The sequence below is a fragment of the Pseudopipra pipra genome, chromosome 1 (assembly GCF_036250125.1).
Source record: "Pseudopipra pipra isolate bDixPip1 chromosome 1, bDixPip1.hap1, whole genome shotgun sequence".
NCBI classification, from domain to species: Eukaryota; Metazoa; Chordata; class Aves; order Passeriformes; family Pipridae; genus Pseudopipra; species Pseudopipra pipra.
Genome location: NC_087549.1, coordinates 24,323,443 through 24,337,197, shown reverse-complemented (window position 1 = coordinate 24,337,197; position 13,755 = coordinate 24,323,443). Strand labels below are relative to the sequence as shown.

Sequence of the window (13,755 nt, the reverse complement as noted above, 5' to 3'; positions counted from 1 at the left end):
TAATGAAAAGTAAATAGAGAAAAATATAAAAAAAAAAATCTAATTTACAAGGAGACTTTATTTTTGGCCTTCAGTGAGCTTGTTTTTTTCCCGGAGGAGTACCACAAGTACCACAACCTAGACATACCACACTCTTATCTTTTGTTTTCAAAACATCAGAACACATTTAACTGTATGAAATATACCTCTCAAGATGACAAGTCATCAACATTAAGCTTTCCAGCCTACCTTCCTTTGCCCAACTAGTAGCCAGTGCTACACTTAAGTGAAAACTAGCACTTTCCATGGTTCATTCTATCCTGAATAGAATAGGAAATGTGAATACTGAACACTTTCAGAGAGTAAATAATGCCAACAAGGGGAGATAGTCTTTATTCTGTGACAGTATACCTGGCCATAGTCTTGCCACGTGTGAGACACAAGGAATCAGGCTCCCTGATGACAACTTCCCCAGATGTTCCTGGGAGATCCAATTGAATGCTCAGCTGATTTGAGACAGAAATAAACTAGGATTGTTTCAACAACATATTTTCATATTTTTGAAACATATGTTTCAACAAAATATTATAACTTAAAAAAAACCAACTTTTTTTTTAGTCTATACTTTTCCATTTAAAATAATTTCTGAAGAAACTTGCTGAATAAGATACAGGTTCTCTGGGATTTTGTGAGGGAGAAAAAAATGAAGAGAGAAAGAGAAAAAAGACACATTGAATATGGGATTGGAGAGGAAAGTCATGAGAGAAAAGCATTGCTGGGAGCTGCCAGACCTGCTGAAACCACTGTTAGCTTGCCAGATGAATCAGACCACAGAATATTGAATTACTAAGATTTATGACTGGGAATTTGAGGAAGTTACCTGTGATACAAAATACGTTATGTGAATGAATGAGATCTCTTGTCTTCTATTGACAGAAGCATATAATGAGCCAGGAGCTGGGTCCCCACTGCATTGCCTTCCTGAAGATGCTCCATTTGACTGACAGCTGAGTGGAAGCCAGTCAGCCACAGGGAAAACAAGGGCAGCATGCCCCCAGGAGCTACAGAGCAGTCTTCTGTGTAAAACTTTCTGAAACTTAGGAAGCTGAAAAAGGGGGAGGAGGGGAACTAAAGCAAATATAAGCTTTCCTTCTCCCTTCCCAACATTAAACTGACATACATGTGCACAAACACATGCAGAGGAGCCTCGGACTCTTTCAAGCACCCGGGAGGGCTGGAGCAAAGGTCACAGAGTCCACATTTATTTACCCAGCATCGGCTGCGAGAACTACAAAAAAGCTCTGTTGGCATCTGGCAGCATGAAGAGCTATCAGGCTACCATTTTCACAGAGGCTTCCAAAATACACTGGGGCACTAGATACTACCCTCTCGTTGTACTGACTGGGATGGTTGGTTGCTCTAAAAACCTACCCAAAAATGCCTCCCACACAGGGCAATCTGCAGGCAGCACAAAAGTGTCACAGATGCCTTTACAGAGGTTTTTTCAAAGCCCCTTCCCACAGAGGGGCAGGTGCCACATCCAGAGCAGAGCACGGGGTTCCTCTGCCATGCACTGAGCACAAGGAACGCATAGGGTACGGTTTCTGTGCTCCATCCTGCACTTAGCAAGCAGTGGGGCTTGGTTGATAATACACCGTGGGGTTCATTCCTCAAAGCAATTTACAACAGTCTAATTATTATCTCCACCTTATACACAGAGTTTTCATTATTTGCCACAGGACTGAACATGGACAAAAACTCCACCTTGCTTGCACCAGCACTTGTGCCATCTTTAAGTTACACTGTTGCAGAAGAGTGAGTCAGCTCCCTGAGATCACAACTGCATGTGCAGGATGCAGAGGGCTTTGCAATGCAAGCAGAGGGCAGTCCAGGTACTTCCACAGATGTATAACACCTCAGTTGCATTCAAAGGCTGCATGGGATCTGACAAGACACTGGACAGCCTGTTAATACCTTTCATCTTAACTTCAACAACCTTTCCTCACAAATATTTTTAGCTATAAAACTGTTTACTCAAATGCTCAAGTGTTACCAGCTAGAAAGCACCTAAATGTTTCATATAAGAAAAAGTTGATCTCATTTCTCTTTTGAAATTATATTTCTGTTGCAGAACCTTCGCAAAAAATGCTTAGTAAATATCTGTGAAATTGTCTTTTATAATATGACATATACAATGACACTGTGTTTCTCTTTGGGCAAAGGCATGGTGCTACCATGAGCAAATACTAACAATGCACAGATGTGAACACTGCTGTGAACACCAATGCTGTCCCTTACAAAAAAAAACCCACATGAAGCACTGTATCTTCATAAATCTTATGTGTTTTATGCACTGTTGCCATTGGAAAAACAACATATTGAATGGTGCATTTTGAGACAGAATGAGTTTAGTAAGTCTACCTAACTTAGCCTAACTTCATTGTATGCTGATCTGAAAGCTGGTATCTATCACCCCTACGTTACGATGTGCATTACTGCTGGTGTAACAAGCCAGGCAAAAAGGAGGAAATGTGTTTTAACCACAGAGATGTTTTCCTGATTTATTAATTATTATGCTGCATCCAACATATTTTTCTACAAGAAAAGTCACACACTCATTTTTATTTTTTTTTTTTAAATTTATTCCATTGTTTCTGTTGTTCCAGGAAGGTGTAAATACATTGTACCCTAGTATTCTATGTTTTAAAAAGGTGACCTATACTTTCCATTTCAAATGCGGTTTCTTTAATGAAAATATTGTAATGTCAGTCCATGCAAAGCAAGTGCATATTAATATGCGTTTACATCTGTCTCATATTAATATTCATGCCTGAATCCACATCCCTACACAAAGCCAATTTTCTGACCATCTGTGTGATGGCTGGTGGATGCAATGAATAAATTTTATTTGTGAGGGGAGTGATAAATCATGTATCTTCCATTTTTCACCCCCAATCTCTCCTCTTAGGTGCTAAAATGTTTTCATTGTGGTTAAGAATTGTTAAGAAACCAAACTGATTAACCCCTTAGCAGATCAGGTAGCTTCATTTGTCAGGTGAAAATCCAGAAAAATCATACAAGGCATGATATGACTGAGAGAGTGGAACTGCAATTTTAGGAGGTTTAATTATTTTCTTTTCTTCTTGAATTATTCCTGTCTCAGAATCACACTCAGAGTAATAAGAGAGACCAATTTTCTCATACTGATGCTGAGGAGTACCTTAGTCTGCAGTTGTAGGGGGGTTGTCTTTGAAGTTAAATACTATTCAAAGTAAGACAATTGTAACCTGAACTTCAGCAAAAACTGTTTCATATGCTTTATTAGAGCTAAGTTAACTTGCTGGTTACCAGCCAAAAAACCCCTGATTGCTAAAGCACCAACTCTACACCAGCTTCTGAGCTTCCAGAGTACAAACTGACTCTGAATTTCACTGTAAAACAAGTCTGCTTCTAAATTCCCAAAGGATAAATTTTGACCTCAGTCACAACAAGGTCCACCAAGAGTAACTTTGCTGGTAGTGAGAACAGCTTTTTACCAGAGGGTTATTCTCAGACAGTTCATAGTGTAAACGTAATGCCACTGCACAAAGCCAAGTGCAATAACTAAGAGTTGTAGAGTGTAGATAAAAAAGAATAAACTCTCAGCTAAGATTGGGGCCCAAGCAGCCCCAAGTCTGGGAAGGTGATTAAAAAGTCTAGCATTCCAATGCTTTCTAGCCCTGCCCACACTTTTTAAAAAATATTTTTTCTGAACCAGACCCCTAAACACAGACATTTGCTCTTACTCAGGAGAACAACATCTGAACAGCCTCATTCCTACATCCTGCCTAAGTACTGCCGTAATTTAGTGAGATGGTACAAGAGGTACCATGGTTTCCTCTCCCTTGGGAAAACAGACCACACCTGACACAGAGCAGAGCAGCAGCAGCAGCAGCAGCAACAGCAGCAGCTCTGGGTTCATTTCTGAACACACCAGCCCTGGGCACATCCACTGAAAAACATGCTGCAGTAAGAAGTGCCAGCACCAGTCACCTTAGGCATGGTTAAAGTATTTGCTTGAATAGTAAGAGACTTGTGTTTTAAGTCTTTTTCCAGTCTGCAGTGCTCAAAGCATGGCTTCTATCAGCCCAAGGGAATTCCCTATCCTTCAGGTAGCTAACTAGTGTTCACCTTTTCTTTTGAATCAGCTTCTCTGAAGGACATATGTGCACACACAAATTTCAAATCAAAACATGTTTTTGCCAATACTAGACTACATTATTTCCTCTTACATCTGCAGTGAAGTCACTTAACTGAAGTTATGATGATACTATTTAGCCTGAGATGCAAAATTCTTTCCTTAAAGATGAATTTCGCACATTTGTTAAATACAGATTATGGAACCAACAAAGGGGGAGAGATTATTCTTTTCTCCTTCTAATGTAGGTCAAATCATGTAAGCAGCAAATAACCTACTTCTACCTTGACAATCCAGCCGTAGGTAGTCTGAAGATTATTGTGTACTGAACTGGAATCTGAAAGAGGAATTGTGAATGAGCTTCACACTTCATCAGCATAATTGGCAAGAAATTATTTGTAGTTCAAATAAAAACATACAAGTGCTAAAAAAAGAAGCTCAAAAAGCACTATAGAAAATAAACAAGGTCGTCAGTCAATCACAATTTCCAATAAATCAGGTTTCTGAGGAAACCATGGCTGTAAATGTATTTATGTTTAATATCTTTTTGTTTTAGTAAATTGTATTCTATTTACAGCCCATCATAATGGGAAAACAGGACATTTCCAGAGACTGCAAAATCCAGAGGTTTGAATCTTTATTCCTTCATTCCTTTTCATGAAACAAAGGACAAAGCAGGAGGTGGCAACTTTCATCATGACCTTGCCACTCAGGGCCAGTAGTGGTACGGAAAGATATTTCTGTTCTCATGGGTGTCGAGGGACCTATGAGAAATGAGCTAAATTTCATCAAAGTTCCCAGTGGAAAGCATCTGTATTACAGATACTGTTAGGAACTAATTGGTTTCCATGACTAATGAAATTCATATGGAAATATTGATCCAAACACTCCCTTTAGGTTTAATTTTAAAGTGTGTAAAATGAAGCTATTTAATATAAATATATATAATATTTTATATTGATTCCTAGTAAGTTTAAAACATAAAAATCAAATCAATAGATGTATCCGAGCAACGTCTAGTTGAAGATGTCCTGGTTCATTGCTGGGAGGTTGGACTAGATGACCTTAAATGGTCCCTTCTAACCCAAATGACTATGATTTTATGATCTTTTACTGAGTTGGAAAAACAAAAAACATTTCGGAACTGGTCATCTCTTATTAGTTTATTTAATCACTCATATCTGCTGAGACACATGGAAACTCTCTTTTTCACAAAACCAGCAAGGTAATAAATCTCCTGATGTTCACAAGGGCTACTCACTTGCCAGAAGATAGGAATGTTTATAGATGTTTTGTTAGGCTGTGACCTGAATTAATATTGTCACTTTTAAGATTGCTACTGGCTAGTGTAAAGGCTGTGTGCACACAGAGGGTGCAAAATGAGCCGTCAGAAGAAGCAAAACATAACAAGGTTTGCCTAGTTTTCTGTAGCTTCCCATTTCACATCTTCCACCCACTTCAACTAATGGGATGATCAGACAGAAATTTTAGAAAGGCAGAAATCAATTCTGCAATCAGAGGGCTCCCCAAATCAAGCCTAAAAGGGAATTTTTAAAGTCCCTGCAGATCCTCTGTAATTGTGCTGAAAACAGATAAAAGGTACAGAACTGTCATGGGAAGAGCTCCTTGTACCAACACACTCCCAGAAGTTCCTGGACTGCCTTCAGCTCCAAATGCCCTCTCTTCAGTTACCCTGTCATCCTTTGTCCACAGACCCCAAAGAAAACAAGTGGCAGTAGCCTTGAATGTTCTAAGCTTCAAAAGATCATTAGTGTCCAAACACCAATAAAAGAATTATTCACACAATGTTTCCAGGAATGCGAATACAGGAGGGTTTTTCCCCCCATACTTTGGGCAAAAGGCATATGCACACTGTTATCCCCTCCAGGATCCTCTCAACAATTACAGCACCTCTCTGTGAGACTAATTAGAAGAGAAACAGAGAAGAAGCTGGTGTTAGATCATAAATTCAAGCCTGAGTCAGAGAGCTCAATTCCTTCATTCTCATTCCTAATGCAAAGATGGGACAAAGCAGAAGGTAAAGCTGTGCTTGTACTCCAAACACTGTGTTTGCATCTAGTTTGGTGTCAAGGCGCACAACAGTGCTCACACAGGCCATGTGCTGAAGTTTCCACAGTATGGAAAGCCACCTGTAAAGACAACTGTTGGCTCCCAATCTTCTGGCTGAGCCCCCCTTGGTCAGTGGGGTCAAGCAGCACCTCAGACCCTGCAGCCCCATGGTCCGTTCCCGAGCACCGGCACTGTGAGTCCAGGCTGCAGCCACAGAAGAGAAAAAGGAGTATACAACAGTAAAATAGTTCCTCTCAGACCTTATAGCCTTTCTCCTCCACAACATCCTTGTGGGTTGTTATAACGTCTCTGGAGAATTTTAATTTTCAAAGGTCTCAGGTGGATAATGTGAGAATAAAACTCTTCCCACAGGAGCTGATGCACTTGCAGCAAAAATATTCATCCTCAAGGCTGAAATCACTGACAAGTTGAGCTAGGTGATCCATTTGGCATTAGTTGTTTATCATCCCAACTTCGCTGTCTCCTGTCCAGTGTGATCAGTATCTATGAAGCTGCCCTTGGGATTGCAAACAGTTGAGAAGTTTAAAAGGCAGTTAGTTGAGATAAACTGCTAATTTATTTGACTCATTTAAAGAGCAAATGGGATTTCTGGGTTCCCACCAAGCTGGTGTTGCATGAGTGCACTGAAAGACCCACTGAGGGAAAGACAGGTTGAAGGGAAAACCCTTTTTGGTTTCACAGGCTCTGAATCCAGTCTTTGCTTTGGCTTCATATGTACAAATCTGCAATCGTCCCCCTGTAATCCTCCAGCACAGGATGCATTTCTGCAAAATTTAACTGGAAGTTTTCTGGCAAAACGCTTGGAAAACACTTCATCTACAGAGAAACTTTCCATGGAGTTTATCAGAGTCTCAGCAAACTTCCATCAGAAAATCTTTTTCAGTAGCAGGTCAAACTGGTCAGACTTAAAAAATTATGTTGGGTCTATGTTTATAATGGGGACATCATGAATTGAGCAAAACTCCAGCTTCCAGACCTGCTCTGCCTGACTCAGAAAAAAGACCATTCCTTAAAAGAGCCTTAGGGCTGAATTTTTCAGGAGTGGCTCTGAGAACCGAGTGTCTTTGCTTTCCTCTCTGGAGACGCTTCAATCTCTATAAAATAGGCTGAATATTCAGAAGTGTGAAATACTCCTTGAAGTGAAATACTCCTTGAAATACTCCTGTGAAGGAGACACAGCCACATGGTCAAAGTTCTCAGTCAGTAGCCTGGTATCGCACATGGATAAAGGTGAGCTTCTTGCAGGCAGACAAAGTGCCATCAACACCTTTCACAGGCACACACATATACATCTCTCTCATTTTTTTCCAGTAGAAAATGAAACCTTGGAAAGTTTTTGTAGCTTCCAGCACAGAACAGCAAGCTCCTTTTATCTGCAGAGGTCTTGCAAGCCAAGGAAGGCTACTGAGGAGCTCACAGACATGGGCTTACCCTCTCACCTCCTGCTCCACCAGGAGATCCTGCCTCTTGGCATGCTTGCCTCTTTTTTCCACCATTCTCTTTTTATTACTGTTCTTTTTCTTCTTGCCATTTGATGTTTTCATCAGCTCCAACCCACAGCCATGAAAGTGAAAGAAGAGCGTCACCATTTCCCCTGGGCTACGACCAGCCAGGCCTGCTGGAGAAAAGAGCCCTCTCACATCCTGTACCTCTGCCACAGCTATCTCCATCTCCAAGGAACCAGAGCTGAGCAGCACCCTCATCCACCCTGCCCCAACTATTCCCCTCAGCTGTGGTTCATGCTTTCCTCTCAGGCACTGTGTCTCTCCTGTTTGTCACACATATACAAGGAATCTAAAGGGTTTTTGGGAAAAACGATGTTAAAATTTTGCTGCAACCTAGAAATGGTTGGTGCTAAACTAAAACTATATCCCAAAGAAATAGCAGCATGTAGGGTTCATCTTGTTCTTATTGCTAAGGCAGACAAATGTTCAGTCAGCACTGCTTCTCGAGTCAAATAATGACCAGGTAAAATACAAGCTGGTGGACTTTTGGAAATAGGCAAAATGTAACTGCCAAAAAATTTTAAATGGAGAAGAAGGTGAAAGTTAATAATACTTCTTTGTCCGTGCTCAAACTTTTAAACTACACCTCCTCCTCTATCAGAAATTCTGATTTCTCAAGAAATCAGTTTTTCTTTCTTTCAACCCATTGTCAGTTTTCTCTTACATCTCTTCACCACAGGAGCTCTGCACGTGAAGACACTGTGCCATCAGTCCAGTTTATTTGACTATCCTTAGTGTTACGTCCATTTTGAGAGCAGGTAAAAGTTCTAAGATAGAGAGTGTCACTATCAAAAAATGTAGAAAAACAGTCCATGTAAATGGACAGAACTCAAGAGTCTTTCAAAACTGGCTTCTTACTTGTAGGGAGACACCTAGCCTTTGTACCCAACTATGGTCACAAGATCTCCAATTTTTAAATGAAATCTTTCTATTCTTTCTCAACAAAAATCTTCATAATTTCCCTTAAGTGGAAACCACTCAGATTCCCTCTTTGTATTTCTCAAACCAGCTTAGTTATTTTTCCAGATCCTGGAATTTCTCAAAGATGGTAAATATCCATAACAAATCTGATCAACTAATTAAGCCTTCCTGGTTTTACCAGCAGTCACAGTTTCTACAGCACTAAACTCATGCCTGTGCCCAGGAAATTACATTTCTTAAGGCTACATTAAATTAATGAAAACAGTTTAGAGAATCATAAGCTCTTAAAACTTTAAAACCATTTCAGCTCAGTCAGATAGAGCTTGGGTTGAGGATTCTCAGATGTGGAGCTCCCTGTAGCTCCGCTCACCTGCTGGACCAATGACAACGTATGAGCCAGTGGAATATGCAGTTTGTAGTTACTGCATCTCCAGATGATTATCTAAATAAAGCCCAACCAACAAAATAAAGCTTAATTTTTAGTTCAAAAATAGGAAGGTCTGCACTTTTGAGAAGGGCCTGGTTGTTCTGAGCAAGAGTCTTGAAATACAGTCTTTATTTTAGATGTCCCTCATATCGCTTCACTAGTTGCAAAACAATATTAAGAAGAATCAGTTCTGGAACCAGAACACTTCATTTTCATTAGTCAGTACAAATGATCTTCTTAGTACCCTGCTTCTGACAGATCTCGAGCTTTCAGTTAACAAGCACCAAAACCTGCCTCACTAGCATTGAGCAATAATATCCTGAATAATCACAGGAACTCATTTATCATTGAAAATTCATATTTCAAAATCAGCTGCCATATCATTTGGCACATTGAAATAATTGTATTATATTTAACCCCTCAATAACTCAGCTACCTAAATCATTTCCAAATTGTATCTTCCCTTCTCCAAGGCTTTCATTAGGCTGACAAATATCTGTGCCAGTATGTGAGCTCTAAGTTCCTTGGAACAAATGGTCTTCTTGCAATGTTATTGCCAGCTGATGGCAGAAGCAGGATGAGCCATTTGTTTGCTTTGTGAGGCTGGCTTTCATTGTCCTGAATTCAACACTAATATCTTGATAATCCTGCATTTAAATCTATGGACACTAATGCGCCCCTTTTTGGATCTTGTCACTGAAGTATCAAAGGCTTAGAAAGGCTGACAATAATTTCCCCATCTGTAAGGTTCACAAAAAAAATGAGGATTAAAATCTTCACAGTGGATAGGTTGTAAATTATGTATTTCTCTGGACATTACTATGAGTAATTCTGCTTTACTTGGAGTGCTATGATCCAAAGTTAGAAAAAGATTAAGAGATTAATTTCCTTCTTGATGCATTATTGCACATTTTGTTCTTTTTTTTCTTATGTTTCTACTCTGTTTATGTACTAAAAATGTTTTATTCATGGATCCTTACATAATTGTCCATGACCATGGCACAAGATACATTCAAATGCCTTGACATTTCAAATACACATCTCATTTCATACTGTTTAGGATTACGCAGACAATAACTGCATAATGTTCTTGTACTCTGATGGTGTGACACCAAAACAATAAAAAGTACCAGTTCAAATTTTGCAGCATAAAACTTTCCTGTTGCAAAATGTTCAGAAGATTGGGCTAGTTGCCCTACAAGGCTCTGTTTGGGAATGACTTTTGCCCAGAGTTTTTTCACTTTTCTATCTTTCATATCCATAAAGTTAAAAGAGGGAAGGGGGAGAGGAGCAGGAGGAAAGAGTAGATATCCACATCAAAATTTTCAAGGGATTGTAATACCTCTCACTGACAGCTTTTTCTTCACAATGCCAATTGCGATCAGTATAAAAGTTATTTTTGCCTGGATAAGAATTTGCAGTGCAGTTGGAACGACACAGGAATCTTCTACAGCACTCATACAAATGTATAGTCATAGCATACAATAAACCCTCTAATTAGTTCAGATATGACATTGCTCTCTATCCCAATTTACTGGTAAAGTTAAGGGATGGTGTGTGCTTGTTTTGAATACATTAGACACTTTGTTCTGATCACATTCTATGCACATTTCACAGAGGAAAATACATCTGCTCCACCAGTGATATAAAATGGGTATTTCCTTAGGGGTGTGTAAAGTGTGTATAAATCTCTGCATCTGCCTGAGATTTGCATAGATGCTGGTACATAGGTCACTGGTGCACTTAGTTTTCTCTGTCGTCTGGGAGTAATGCTGGTTAGCTCTCAATGCCGCAAGGAGATCATAGACATTTTTTGCTTACATGTGTAGAGCTTTATTCTGTTGTGCATGGGGGTCTGTGTTGCATTCCTAGTTTAGCTGTGTTTCTACATATTTAGAATTAAAAGCTGACTTTGTATGGTATTGCTGGCCATTGTTTATGCACTCAGATTAGTTTCACCTTTTATGTTAAATTAATAATTCACATATTTTGTCCATCAATGAATCATAACAAGTCTGTATGTTGAAAATATTTGTCACAGCTCACAGAAAAAGACCCTTTTGTATAGCTTATTGTCTTATATTAGCTCACTTTTTTCTCAAGACATTCCCCCTGCAGCAATCCCCACTGTAAGCCATTAGCTGTGCACATCTGCCCACTCTAATGACCACTCTAGTGTACACATACCTGACTGCCATCTAATTTAAACATCACCCATAGGACACTAATATTAATGTCTCTGGGGCCAGCTAACTCCTGGATTATTGACTGGCTACAGTTATCACTTCATTTGGTCTTTGGAGGTGAACCAAGCGCACCTGAGGTCATAAATAGGTCAAATGATTATACAGTTTGCAAAGGAATCAAGTATTTTTGTTACCCTAACAAGAATCAAAAATACACTTTCTAATTTGTTTTGACAGGGAATCCAATTGCTTTGCCTTTATGCAATGTCCCCTTTGTGTAGCTATGAAAATGCAGCCAATTAGGCATAAAATTCTTTTTCCGTATGAGCAGCAAGTTAAATAAATTGATGCCATTTAAAATTAACACAAAAAAAAAGAAAGAAAATTGACGGTATCAAATATCTGATAATCAATCTTTTATTTTATAAAGAAAAAAAAAAGGAAGAAATCAGGGCTGCTATTTCTAATTAAAGTAGTAAATAGAGATGTGATAAACAGCCTAAACAGTTGTAGGGAGGTAAACACATGGAGAAGAAAGAGCTATTTAAGCTAAAGGAAAATGGTGGCATGAGAACAAATGGGTATAAATTGTTCCTGATTATGTAAGACTGGATTTAGAAGACCATTTTGAGCCATTGGAAGAGTGGGTTCCTAAGCAGCCCTCTAATTAATATTAGAGTGGGGAAAAATGCATAATTTGGGTAAATTGAAGCTTGATAAATAAATTCGATAACCTGTTTTCATCTGAGAGCAAGGGATTGCACAAAGTAATCAAGGATTTCCCTTTCAGTCCAAACTTGTGAAAATTGTGTTTGGACACTAGGCAAAATTCATATCTATTGCAGAAAGCACAGCTCAAGAGATATTTGTGCCACTACATACTTTTACATTGAAAGCAAATCCACTTCTCTCTAGAAAAGGAAGAAACCACCTTCTTCCCAAACATAACAGACAAATTTGAGTTAATACCAGTTCTGAATTTGGCCCATTGCGGAACAGATTCAAATGTTCACATTTGTAATGGAAGTTGTTCAGCAAAGCACCCTTTGAGATAAATACTCAATTGTAGCAAGTAAATGTGACAGAACAGAAAATTCTGGGGTTTCTTTTAGTATGGACACTTATATGCATATGAATCCAGTGGAAAAATTGAGGTAGAGAGGACCACCTTAGGATGCAGCCTGGATTTTGCCTGCTATAGATTTATGAGAGAAGATAAAATATTTTTGTACAAAAAAGAGAGTGGTTGAACACACAAAAAAATGTAAATTTTCACATAAATCAGCAAATATACTCAAGAGCTGAGTGGGCTTGATCATATACATCTCCAACCCTATTTGCCTTCAATGTGAGCTTAGCATTTACAATCAATATTTATAAATGGATCCATGTCAAGATGCCTGCACTAAAAAATGTAAATGGATACTGTATTATAACATTTTGGTAACAAAAGATAAAGGAAAAGTAATGTATCAACTCTTCTGTCCATTTATTTTTGTTTGTTCCAGGGTAAGAAGCAGATACATGGCTTTCTTCAACCAAATTGCTACAAAACCTGTATTACAGCGAAAAAGCTCAATGCTATAAAACCATGTGCTTTCCTTTTTAAGTGTGTTGCTTTCACGTTACCAACTATTGTACTAAATATTCTGTAAAATCCCAGGAAAGGATAGTCATTTATAGACATTCTTTTGTTAGGTGTTTCTCATTGCATGAAGAGTCATCAGTGATCTGCCCCTCGCCTGCCTTTGACTTTGGATGATGAAAGTTGGCAACTGCTTAAGTATCAGCACGAGAGGGGATGAAGAAGGCAGCTGCCTGTTCCACTGATCCTCGGGAGAGCTCGGTAAGATGTGTCGAGACACTCAGGAGCCGTTCCAAATGTGGAAATCTCCCTTGTTCTCATCACACACAGCAAGTACGCAAGTACCACAATAGATGGGGAGTGATGAGGCTTTAAAAAAAAAAAGACGAAGAGGAGTAATATTGTTACAAATAGCAGCTGCATCCCCAGAGTACCACTGCAGCTCAGAGAACTGTTGTTCTGGGAATGGCTTTGCTATTAGTACTAAAAATTAAGCAGTCTCACTAGATGTGACTAACAGTTTTTAAACTGTCAAAGTGTTTCATATACAGTAGCTCTGTTTCCCAATTCCATTTCCTCATTAACCAAGCCAGGAAAAAAATGACTGCACTAATTAGTTCTCTTTCAGTTTTTTTTTCTTCTAATTACACTAGCTCCCCTCCCCTTGCCTGCATATATCAAAAAATGTCACCAGCTTGGGGAAGAGATTTGTGCAAGCCCTGGCTGAAGGATCAGGACCAGAGCTGGAGCAAGCACTGATTCATTCCTTCTCCTACACAACAGGAACACCAGAGGTGGAAACCTGTTCCTTGAACATCAGATCCAATGCAGTGGTTCAGCATCCCTAACCATTTGTACTGGTTTTGGCTGCAGTAGAGCTAATT

General features: G+C 39.2%; 1 protein-coding gene across 6 annotated transcripts in view; it reads right to left on the bottom strand.

Moving 5' to 3' along the window:
• Positions 1 to 13,755, bottom strand: part of LOC135411421 (uncharacterized) — a 106,507-nt gene that overhangs the window by 47,206 nt on the left and 45,546 nt on the right. For 3 of the 6 annotated variants that reach the window (XR_010429147.1, XR_010429145.1, XR_010429146.1), the window contains one exon: positions 12,757 to 13,240. The exons of the other annotated variants lie outside the window; for them this stretch is intronic. The gene's annotated coding sequence lies outside the window, so the exon portion shown is untranslated. Of the gene's footprint in view, positions 1 to 12,756; positions 13,241 to 13,755 lie in introns of those variants that run through there. 6 annotated transcript variants of the gene reach the window in all.